The following is an 11,383-nucleotide window of genomic DNA, read 5'->3' as shown; positions in this document are numbered from 1 at the left end:
GTCATTGATCGGCCACCTCCTGCATGCCCCACACTGTGGGGGATCGAGCCCACAACCCGGGCATGTGCCCTGACCGGCAATTGAACCGCAATTGCCTGGATCCTAGGTTGATGCTCAACTGCTGAGCAATGCTGGCCCTTTATCTGGAAGCAAAGCTGCACTGCTGGGTCAGAGATTAAACCACGAAGGTACACACATCCCTGCACAGCTGTTCTTCTAGGAAAAGCTGTGATCAAAAGCCCACTATTCCCCATCAGCGCACACAGCTGCTGGTCTCCTCTGTCTTCTTCTCACCCTTGATAAGGGAGCTTTTAAAATGCCTCAAAGATAAGTCCTGCTGCTGAGTTAAGGAGGCCCAAGTGGGGGGCAGGGCAGGTTCATCAGAGAAACAATATCCACAGAGTGTCACTCCTTCCAAGCCACCCCACTGCATGCTGTGTCACCACGTCTGCTTCCCTGGCATTTACTGTCTGCTTTGTGACCATTGATGTATAAGGAGTCACCCATAAAATAAGCATACTAAGATGTTTGTGGGTCACTGAAGGACAAAGGGTCCACCAGGGCACCCATAGGTACAGGCTAAGCTCAGGGTCTGTGTGACACATCAGAGAGACACTGCTGCTACGATGCGCCCCCTCCACACACACACCTTGTCAGTAAAACCTAATGCATGATACTGAAGGGCAAGACAGACTCAGCAGCTGATAGGTTCAGACACAAAAATCATCACAAGGTATAGCCACCGACACAACTCTGCTGAGAAGAGTGGTCACCTTCATGAATGATCATACCCCGAGCCAAGACCACTGTGATACACAGAACCATGTTACCGACAGCCAAACAAATAACAAATACATGCAAGTATATAAAGACACGTCGTATTGTCACAATCAAAAACTGAGTACTAATGTTTGCAACAGGAAAAAACAACTGGAAAGAACAAAATGATTGTTTTAGTTATACACCTAATCTCAAAGTCCACGCTTTAGTTAAAGATATCCACCTGCATCCAAGAAGATGTCATTAGCTTTTTGTTTCTAAAATACAAGATTTTAGAAATCCAAATGTACTTCTAAATCTAAATGCTTTGCCGTTGGGCTTATAATTAAGCCATAACCTCCTGCTAACACCCACAAACAATTTAAATTTGGAAACAGAAGTATCAAAATTTACATGATTTGTAAATTTTCTTAATATTTTTCCCCACCACGGATCTTTGCCAGCATTCTGTCATGTCTAATCTATAATGTCAGTTTGACAGTTAAACCAAACAGGAGCTAATGTTTGTGGCAGGGGAAAACAATCAGTACATCCATTCATTAGCATCCCGCTCACACATTCACTGTCAATTATAAATATTTGCTTGCGCTAAATTCTGGAACCATCATCGGAGCCATTACTGCCTGTAACGAAGTGATATGTTTGAAGAGTCGAGCTTCTGGCATTTTGCAGCTGGGGCTCAAGAATAATCAAATGTTCATAAACTAACACTTGGTCCCAGCAAGGTGTCTGGCTCGGGATAACAAATGATTATCCTGGACAATGGAACTACAAGTCAAAATCTGATTCATGAGTTTCACAAGTATGTGTCTGGACTACATCCATTAGTTTTTGTTGAAAGCATTTTCACTTGCTTTGGAGACATTTTTAGGGGACATTTAAGTACACAGTTGGCCTTGTTCATTGGCAGATGCTGCAGGATTCTTGGGGGAACTCCAGATTTTAATAAACATAATCAATGAAAGGTGTTGGTGTCCTGCTCAGATTCCCTTTGGGGCTGGTGCACCTGACTCTCAGCTGCTGAGTGATGGCTGCTAATGACTCACAGCTGCCCCCTTCTCAGAGCACTGGCTTCGGCCAAACAGAAGCCATCTTCACCTGGCTATGTCCTCTCTGTTCATCCCCAGACCTCAGCCAGTGACTTAACCACATGGACTATGACAAGCAAGTTGCTTCTCTCAAGGGCCAGCTCTGTGGTGAGGTTTATGCTCCAGAACTTCCCCCAGGGGGAAGACCACATACTTGCTTAGTTTACCTCCTTTAACCTGTCCTAGTTCTCTCGCTCATCTCCTGAGCGGACTCTGAGAAAAAACACTAGAAAAAGAACCCCCATCTTAGAGTCTGCTTCTAGGAAGCCCAACCTAAGACACCAAGAACTTTCCCCAGAATGGGACTGTGCTTCTGCCGAGGCCCACCATGAAGGCTAAGCCCAACCTCTTGGACTTGTTGCTATCTCCCAAATACATGAAACAAGTGAGTCTTTTCACTTGTGGTAATCTAGATGTCTTCCCCACAGGCTGGGAAATACCTGGTCCAAGGACTGTATCCCATCCACCTCTAGCATCTAGCAGTTATGGAAGAATTTCTTTTCAACCTTTCTTAGAAATCAGTTAGAAAAAGACCCAAAACCCAACAGAAAACAGGCATAAGGTATGAATGAAAACAGGCCACTGAAATGCAAATAGAGACATGAAAAAATAGATGCTCATTTTCGCTCATAATAAGTGAAATATGAATTAAAACTACAGTGAGATGCCATTTTTCAATCATTGGGATTTTTTTAGATATAATTTTTTATTCTATCCATATATCCAGACCAGTGATAGTTTATTCTTTTTTCCCTTATTACAAATGAATTGTTAGTCCAAGAAGTGCTGTTGGGATTCTACTGTTGGGAAATTAATCTGATAAAGCTCTACAAAGCCCTTTAGGGCTGTGGGTGAAAGGAGAATGCAAGCCTTAATTATTAACCTGAACATCTACCTCCTCAGGAACATATTCTATTATGTTCCTTCTCCAAGTCTTACAGACTGTGCTGCTGTCGTTGTTTCCTCTGTTTGTCCTACCCAGGTAAGAGTCCTTCTTATCACTTTTATCTATCTCTCACTTTTGCCTGAAATCATCCTCTTCAAGACCATAAAGTGTCTGGCTGGCATAAGGGTCACACCCCTCAGTTTATCATATTTTTCCTACCCATATTACTGCAGAATGGGATTAAGGGAGGTATGCATTTTCCTCTCTCATACTATGCTGCTAGTTAAGTGTATACAGGTCTGTTTCCTCCACAGATCTATATGGCTTATTGCATTATTTTTTCAAATATTCACTTCCTCTCTCTATAGGATTATACCACTTTGCCCCAATAATGTCAAATTTGGTCTTATAACTTGCATTCATCAGTGAAATGTGAGCAGAAGTGACATAGGCGACTTTCTATCAGAAGCTTTAAGACCCATCATGTGGTTTCACCACCTTCTTCTTTTCTCTCCTGCATGACCATCCCCAGATTAGCACATCCCAGAAATGGTTTATCCCTTTAGCTTGGGTCCTAGGATGAAGACAACATAGAGCAAAGACATGAAAAACATAAAATGTGAGTGAGAAATACACCTTTGTGGTCTTAAGCCCCTGAGATTTGACAGTCATTTGTTATTTATTGTAGGATAACCTAGCCCAGCTGTCTGCTAAATCTGTAAGCTTCAATCTTCTTACTCTCCTTTGTATCCCAAGAGCACCTAGCATAATCCTTTGGCCATAGTACACATTCAATAAAAACTGGCTAAATAGAATTTTTCTCTTCCTCTTTTGTTTTTTTTCCCTTTCCTTTCTGAACAATTCAGTCAAAAATCCGTTTTGAGGGGCCAAGGAAGGCAGTTGTTCGGTAAAAATGTGAAGAGGAGCTATGGTGGCCCAGAGCCCATGACAGAGCCTGAGCAGGGTGGGGAGACTTCATCAAATAAGTAAATACAGGAGTAGGCAAAAGTAGGTTTACAGCTGTGAGCGTGCAAAACACAGAGCTTATTCTTACATTATTATTTATTAATTATTGTGCTATTTATTTGTATTATAACTATAAGCCTACTTTTTCCCAACCCCTGTATATTACACATAATGGGAACAAGTTTCTCACTATCAGAGAAGGGAATTACAAATATGGAAAGGGAGAGAATTATATTGAACCCTATGTTATTGAATTGGAATTAGAACTATTAATGGTTTTCAGTATATATAGACAGATAAACAAATAAATATAATTATAAACATGTATGTATATATAAATTAGCTAGCTCTGTCCTCCTGAAAGGCCTGGGAGTAGCAACTCTCCAATGGAAATGACCATACCTAGCACCCAGGTCTTGGTTCTAAACATCATTCTCTACTAAAGGAATCAGGGGTGCTTGGAAAAATAGCTGATTCCAGAGCTGAGACAGGGAAAGTAAAAGACTAGCCTGGAGCATCTTGTTCTGTGATAACTAAGGAAGTACTAAAATAAATAAATAAATAAATAAATAAATAAATAAATAAATAAAGGCACCTGTCAAAAGGAAATAAAAGCCAGTTTGTAGAGGTTGCCACTGGCTAAATCTGAGATAATTAAGGCATCAAAATAAATAATGAGAGTAATGAACTGAGACCCAAGAAGCAGCATGGGAATTTATTATATGTAAATATGTAAATATTTAGATAGATAAACAGATAAATTGATAGTTTGTTGAGAAACAGGGTATTTATATAATCTCAAAGTACCACCCTCAAAATACTTATACATTATTAAGGAAAACACAGTAAATTTGCATTGGAGAAGCCTGGCAAGCACCATGTTAATCAAGTAATCAAAGCTGATATCACTAGTAATGGAACAAAGTGAAACATGTGCATTAAACGACTGCAGTGAGCCACACAGCACCATATCCATAATGTCTCTGCTAAAGAAACAGAATCAGAATGTACTCATGAGAAGGCTCAGACAACCCAAACTGAGGGATATTCTACAAAATGACTAGCCTGTGATCTTCAACATTCTCAAAGTCATGATAGCCAAGGGAAGACTTAAAAAGTTCCAGATTAAAGGTAATTAAAGAGAAATGACGACAAATGTGGTCAGGGTGTCAGAAATTGGAGGGATGGGACCACCAGTCTAGGAATGCTGGCAACTACCAGAAGCTGCAAGAGATAAGAAATGGATTGTCCTTTAGAGATGACACATTTATTTAGCCAGTGAAACTGGTTTTGATTTCTGGCCTCAATAACTATGAGAAGAGGGTTTTCTGTTGCTTTAAATGGTTTCTAGTCATTTGTTACAACAACCATTGGGAATTAATATAGAATCATCCCCTAATACTTTAAGTCGTGACAATGGTGACAGTGGCTTACCAAGAAATAGTTGTTATCTTATCTGCCTACTCTCCATTACCAATGAATTGAAGTACAACTGGGCATAGTCAATATTTCCCATGTCATCATGCTCGAAGATCCAAGGGAAATCAGATCCGATACACCCTTAAAGTGGCTCCATCTTCAGAAAGAAGGTTAATAGTAAAACACTTCATATTCTTGAAGAGGTCGATATCCTTGTTAATAATTAAGGATTGTACTCTCCTTTCATCCACAGCTCAAAAGGGTTTTATACAGCTTTATGAAATTTATTTCCCAGCAGTAGGATGTCACAGGGGCATTGCTTGATTTAACAATTCAGCTATAGCAGGGATATTAGTCAGGGCTCTTCAGAGAAACAGAAGCAACAGGTACACACACACACACACACACACACACACACACACACATTAGAGAGAGAAAGAGAGAGAGAGATTTATTTTAAGAATCAATTCACATGCTTTAGAGGCTTGACAAGTCCAAAATCTGCAGGGTAGGCTGGCAGGCTGCAGACTCAGGGAGGAATTGCAGTTTGAGTCCAAAAGCAGTCTCCTAGAATTCTTTCTTGCTTGGGGAAGTCAGTCTTTTTCTATAAAGGCCTTCATGATTGGATGAGGGTCACCCATCCTATGGAGGGAAATCTGCTTAATTTAAAGTCTACTGATTTAAATGTTAATCTCACTAAAAATACTGTTACAGAAATATCTAGAATAATGTTTAACCAAATATCTGTGCCTAGCCACGTTGACACATAAATTAACCATCACAGGGAAAAGAGAAACCACTGTTGTTGGGCTGGACATATACATGGAATAAGAGCTCATCTTTATGGATGCAAGGTAATTCACTTTGGTCTCCTATCATTCAGTGATATGTATACATTTACCTTATTTTGTTTGTTTGTTTGTTTTACCTGTGTTTTATTTTCAGGAGGAAAAGCAGGTCTGAGCATCATCAAAGTTTAGGACTCATTTTGCCAAAGTGGTTAATACATTTTGTAACTACCTCATTAGCATAAGGGCACATGGGAACGTTTGTTATTAGCCATTCAGGAAGATAGAAAATCTCTACAGGCCTGAATCAAGAATGGCTACTCTCTGCACCAGAGTTCAAGGCAGCTAGAGAACAGACCTAAGACATGAAGATGTTGCCCTGGCTGGGTAGCTCACTTGGCTAGAGTGTTGTCCCCATACACCAATGTTTTGGGTTCAATCCCCAGTCAGGGCACATACAAGAATCAACCAATGAATGCATAGATAATTGGAACAACAAATTGATGCTTCCCTCTCCCCCTCCTTCTCCCTCTCCCTCTTCCTTTCTATTTCTCTCTCCTTCTCTCTCATCAATAAATTTAGCCCTGGCCGCTGTGGCTCAGCGGTTAGAGCATCGGCCCGCACACAGAACAGTCAAAGGTTAGATTCCTGGTCAGGGCACATACCCTGGTTGCAGGTTTGACCCCTAGTTGGGGTGCATACAGGAAGCAACCAATTGATGTTTGTCTCTCTCCCTCTCCCTTCCTCTCTCTCTAAAATAAAGGGGGGGGAGGGATTTTTAAACCCTAGAATTCCAGTTTTATAAGGAAAAAATTACCATTTAAGTGTACAATTTTAATTGACCAATGTCAATGGAAATTTAGGCCAAGGAGACAATGATTCAACACATCTAAAAGATTATTTGTTTTCAGATACACAACCATGGCATAAGCATTCTGTCTAAAAAGTGTCTGTGAAGCATCCTTTTAAAATGGATTGATTTCTATGGACACCAAGAGGATGCTATCACTTTAAATTTAACGAAGACCTCACAGAGCCTAGTCCTGGTAGCAGAGAGCCAACTTGGAAGGCAGAGTGGCTTTTCTGCAGCCCTTTGGGCTATGCTTCTGGGGACAGCATCTCTAACAGCTTCCCAGAAACAGCAAACTAAGCATGAATTTTATATCTTATAACCAAAGCACCCTCCCTTTATCTTGTTGGTGGCTTGTCTATATTTATTTAGAGTGGCTCAGTTTACAGGTCTGGCCATTGTCACATCTTGTCATTATGTCCTAAAGGATTTTTACAGTCCTTTGTATACCTCCTACCTTCCTACTCTGGCAAGTGAATAAAGGTTCCGGCCCAATAAAGAGCACAATAAAAACCTAGACAAGTCTGAGTGCGGTCACCTGGGCAGCCTCTTGCAGCTCACCAATAGGGCTACTAGATGAATTGTGTTTATAATATTACTAAAATACTTAAGCCACAACAAAACTGCAATAAAGACAAAAAGGTACTGGATTGAAGACAGGCATATAGAGATGAATGGAATAGAATTGAGAATCCAGAAATAAACCCTTACATTTTCTTCGACAAAGGTATCAAGACAATTTAGTGCAGAAAGAGTAATCTTTCCAACAAATGGTGCCGGGGAAACTGGACATCCCTACGCAAAAGAATAAATTTGGACCATTACCTCACAAAATACAAAATGCAAAAGTTAACACAAAATGGACCAAAGACCTAAATGTAAAAGCTAAAGTTATAAAACTCTTAGAAGAAAACATAGGCATAAATCTTCTTCCTCTTGGATTAGGCAATTGTTTCTTAGATATGACATAAAAAGCACAAGTGACAAAAGAAAAAATAGATAATTACTCTTCACAAAAAATAAAACTTTTGTGCTTCAAAGGACCTTATCAAGAAAGTGAAAAGACTACACAGGAGTGGGAGAAAATATAAAACATAGATCATATATATATGATCATTAATATAAATCATATATATGATTAGGGAATTGTATATTGAATATAAAAGAAGTCTTGCAATTCAGCAATAAAATAAAAATAGCCCAAGAGCCCAGATCTTGGTTTCTAATGCCATTCTTCAATGGTATTAATAAAATGAACAGGGATCCTTGGAGAAATGGTTAATTCTAAGACTGATGGAAGAAATATACAAGATGAGCCTGGTACACCTTATAGTGCCATAAAGTAAGGAAGTGCTCAAACACACACACACACACAGGTCAAAAGGACTCAGGAGCTAACTGAAAGAGCCCCCAATGGCCTAAGTTGGAACAATTTGAGCAACAAGGCAAATAAATTAGTATTGGATTATAAATCAAAATATAAACTAAGTAACCAAGATTCCATAAGAAATGAATGAATGAATGAATGAATGAATGAATGAATGAATGAATGAATGAAGAGACAAATCCTGCATGCAAAGAAATTCCAAAAAATTTATATAGATAATCTGCCTTCAAGAGGTGGTACATAACTCCTTACTCCTTAGAAGTAGGCTGTGCAAAGTGACTTCCTTGCAAAGAGTACAGTATGGAAGGGGAGATGAAGAAACTGTACAAACACTGCCTCACCCAGGTGATCGAGGTCAACATCAACAATAAGCCATGTCAATAGTGTGTGATGAAAACGGCACTTTACCTTTGTGGCCTTCCTCCCCAAAACCCCTAACCCCAGTCCAATCATGAGAAAAATATCAGAAAATTCCCAATAGAAAGACATTCTGTAAAATATTTGACCAGTATTCCTCAAAACTATCAAGGAAATCAAAAACAAGGAATGCCTGAGAAACCGTCATAAGCAAGAGGAGCCTAAGAAGACAGGACAACTAAATGTGATGTTGTATCATTAGCTGTAACAAGTGTACCATACTTATGCAAGATCTTTTTAATTATTTGGGAAATTTTTAAAAATAAGCCTCAAGTGCACTCTACACTGATAAATACAATACTGAAACTGTGATATTTTAAATATTTTTTTCGAAAAAGGTTAGTGATTTTCTTTTTTCTGGGAAACATAGAGATCCAACTATGAGCATTACTGTGGCCAGTCTAGGTCACTATGGTCTAGTTAATGCTAATATCTAAACAGGTGTTCACATTTCATGTCTACAATGTGAATTTCTGTATCACTGAATTTTAGCAAAAATTCCATGAGATAATTTAAAGGAATGTCAAATTTTTGAAGTGCAAATTCATAAACTACACTGGGATTACTTTTCTTTTTTTAATCCTTACCCAAGGATATTTTTTCCATTGCTTTTCAGAGAGAGTGGAAGGGAGAAAGAGAGAGAGACACATCAATTGGTTGCCTCTGCATAAGCCCCACACAGGGGCCGAGCCTGCAACTGAGGTATGTGCCCTTGGTTGAAATCGAACCGGGGACCCTTCAGTTCGCAGGCCAACGCTCTAACCAGTAAGGCAACCCTGCTTTTTTGCTTGAAGTGCATCTGACTTGAGAATACAGGTCATTTTTCTTTCCTAATTCCTTGGAAAAATATTGCTGCAATAAGTCTTGTGTCTTCTTTACTCTGATAGGGTTGTTTTTAAGAAAGGTTGTCAGCTCTGTGGTTAGTTTCCCACAGTTGATAAAAATCTATTAAAAGCATCATAATATAATTTACAAGGCAAAAGGTTGTTTTTCAAAGGCTGCAAGAACAGGAAAGAAATAGCACTTCTTATTTGTATAAGCACAAACAGTTAAAGCTAATCATATTGCAACTAAATCCAATATATTATTCAAAAGTTCTATGAAAATGAACAAAAGATATATGTTTACTTCCACTGCTCAACAGTCAAAAGTTAGATCAGCGTCAGAGTTGCACCATAGTAGTTTACCTGTCCAGTTTAAGAGTTCGAAGTTCTTTTTGTGTATTTGGCCCAATGATGTCCACATCCCAGCCCAGGTAAATTCAGTTCAAGAAATGAAAATTAGGGCAAAGACTCCATAAAACAAAGCACAAGAATATGCTACTAGAAGTTGCTTTCCTTCCATGGCTAATGCAGAAATAAAAATTTTGGAAGCAGAAAAACTACACCATCTAATAATTTCAACAGTGAAATTGATTCCTACCATTCCTTGCAAAGAAAATATCACTGCAAAGCTGGAAAGTAGGGTCATGGGAAGAAGACAATATTCAAGGACACTTGCCACACAACCAAATGAAACACCTGTCATAATCATTAAGTTTAATAAACAAAACATTCCTAGACATCCAATTGCATTGATCCCATATACATAGCCATGCTGGATTTTGCTAACCAGTAACAGTGTGGCTCTAAAGGCAAAGCAAAAAACCATGGGTCCTGCCAGATCCGTCTCATTCGTGATGCTGCCATCTGCTACTTTTAATGGATGTAACACTGTTAGTGTTTTTTGCCAGATGTGGCCCAAATTGATACCTAATTCTTCTCATAAAGGTGGCTCATCCTCAAAGTTGTTTCCATAGAATGGCTGAGGTGCAGTTGGAGTAAGTGTCTGAGTTGGTGGAAAATCTGCCCAGTGTATGGCTATTGTGGCTGCATCATGCCTCGAGGGCCTTCCTGCGAGTATTCATAGCCAGTATACTATTTGCTAAAGGGCTCTCCACTCCTTCCATAACCATAGGACTGCCGTGACTGGTCATAGATTCTGTAACTTGTCTGGTAGAAATCCGTGTTTAAGTTAACAGAGCCTGACATTGCAAATGATCAAATGCTGGTGTGGCTCAGTAGCTCCAACAGGTCCAAATAAACCCCAGAATTCAGCTGAAGACCTTAACTGGCCCTGTTGCTGTGTCCCAGGCCAAAATAATGTAAGATATTAATAATAGAGGAAATTAGGTGCAGGGTATATGGGAACTCTGAACTACCTTCACAACTTTTCTGGAAATATAAAACTGTTCTAAAAAATAAAGTTGTTTTTTTAAAAAACAACAACACACTAAACAAAGTTTAAAAACACTAACAGGTGTTGGCAAGGATTTGAAGGAATTAGAACCCTCATACATAGCTGGTAGACACGAAATCGTGCAGCACATTTGGGAAATAATTTTGCAGTTCCTCAAAAAGTTAAACATAGAGCTACCAAATGACCCAAGAATTCCACTTCTAGGTATATATTCAAGAGAATTAAAAAACGTATGTTTTCCTAAAAATTTGTACATGAATGTTCATTGCAGCATTATTCATAAGAGCTGAACATTAGAAACAACCCAAATATCCATCAACTGATGAATGGGTGAACAAAATGTAGTATATCTATACAGTGGAATATTCTTCGGCTATAAAAAGGAATGAAGTATTAATAAATGCTAATACATGGGTGAACCTTGAAAACATTATTCTAACTGAAAGAAGCCTGACACAAAAGGTTGCATATTGTATGATTCCATTTCTATGAAACGTCCGGAACAGACAAGGCCATAGAGACAGAAAGTAAATTAGGAATTTCCAGAAGCTAGGGGGAGTGGGA

At 39.1% G+C, this 11,383-nt stretch overlaps 1 pseudogene; it reads right to left on the bottom strand.

The window, feature by feature from the left end:
• Positions 1 to 9,847: 9,847 nt before the first annotated feature.
• LOC107535683 (protein YIPF5 pseudogene) lies at positions 9,848 to 10,611 on the bottom strand (annotated as a pseudogene).
• Positions 10,612 to 11,383: the final 772 nt, after the last annotated feature.

The sequence above is a fragment of the Miniopterus natalensis genome, chromosome 1 (assembly GCF_054644295.1).
Source record: "Miniopterus natalensis isolate mMinNat1 chromosome 1, mMinNat1.hap1, whole genome shotgun sequence".
NCBI lineage: Eukaryota > Metazoa > Chordata > Mammalia > Chiroptera > Miniopteridae > Miniopterus > Miniopterus natalensis.
Note: the sequence above shows the minus strand (reverse complement) of the source record. Positions and strands in the feature narration are given on the sequence as shown.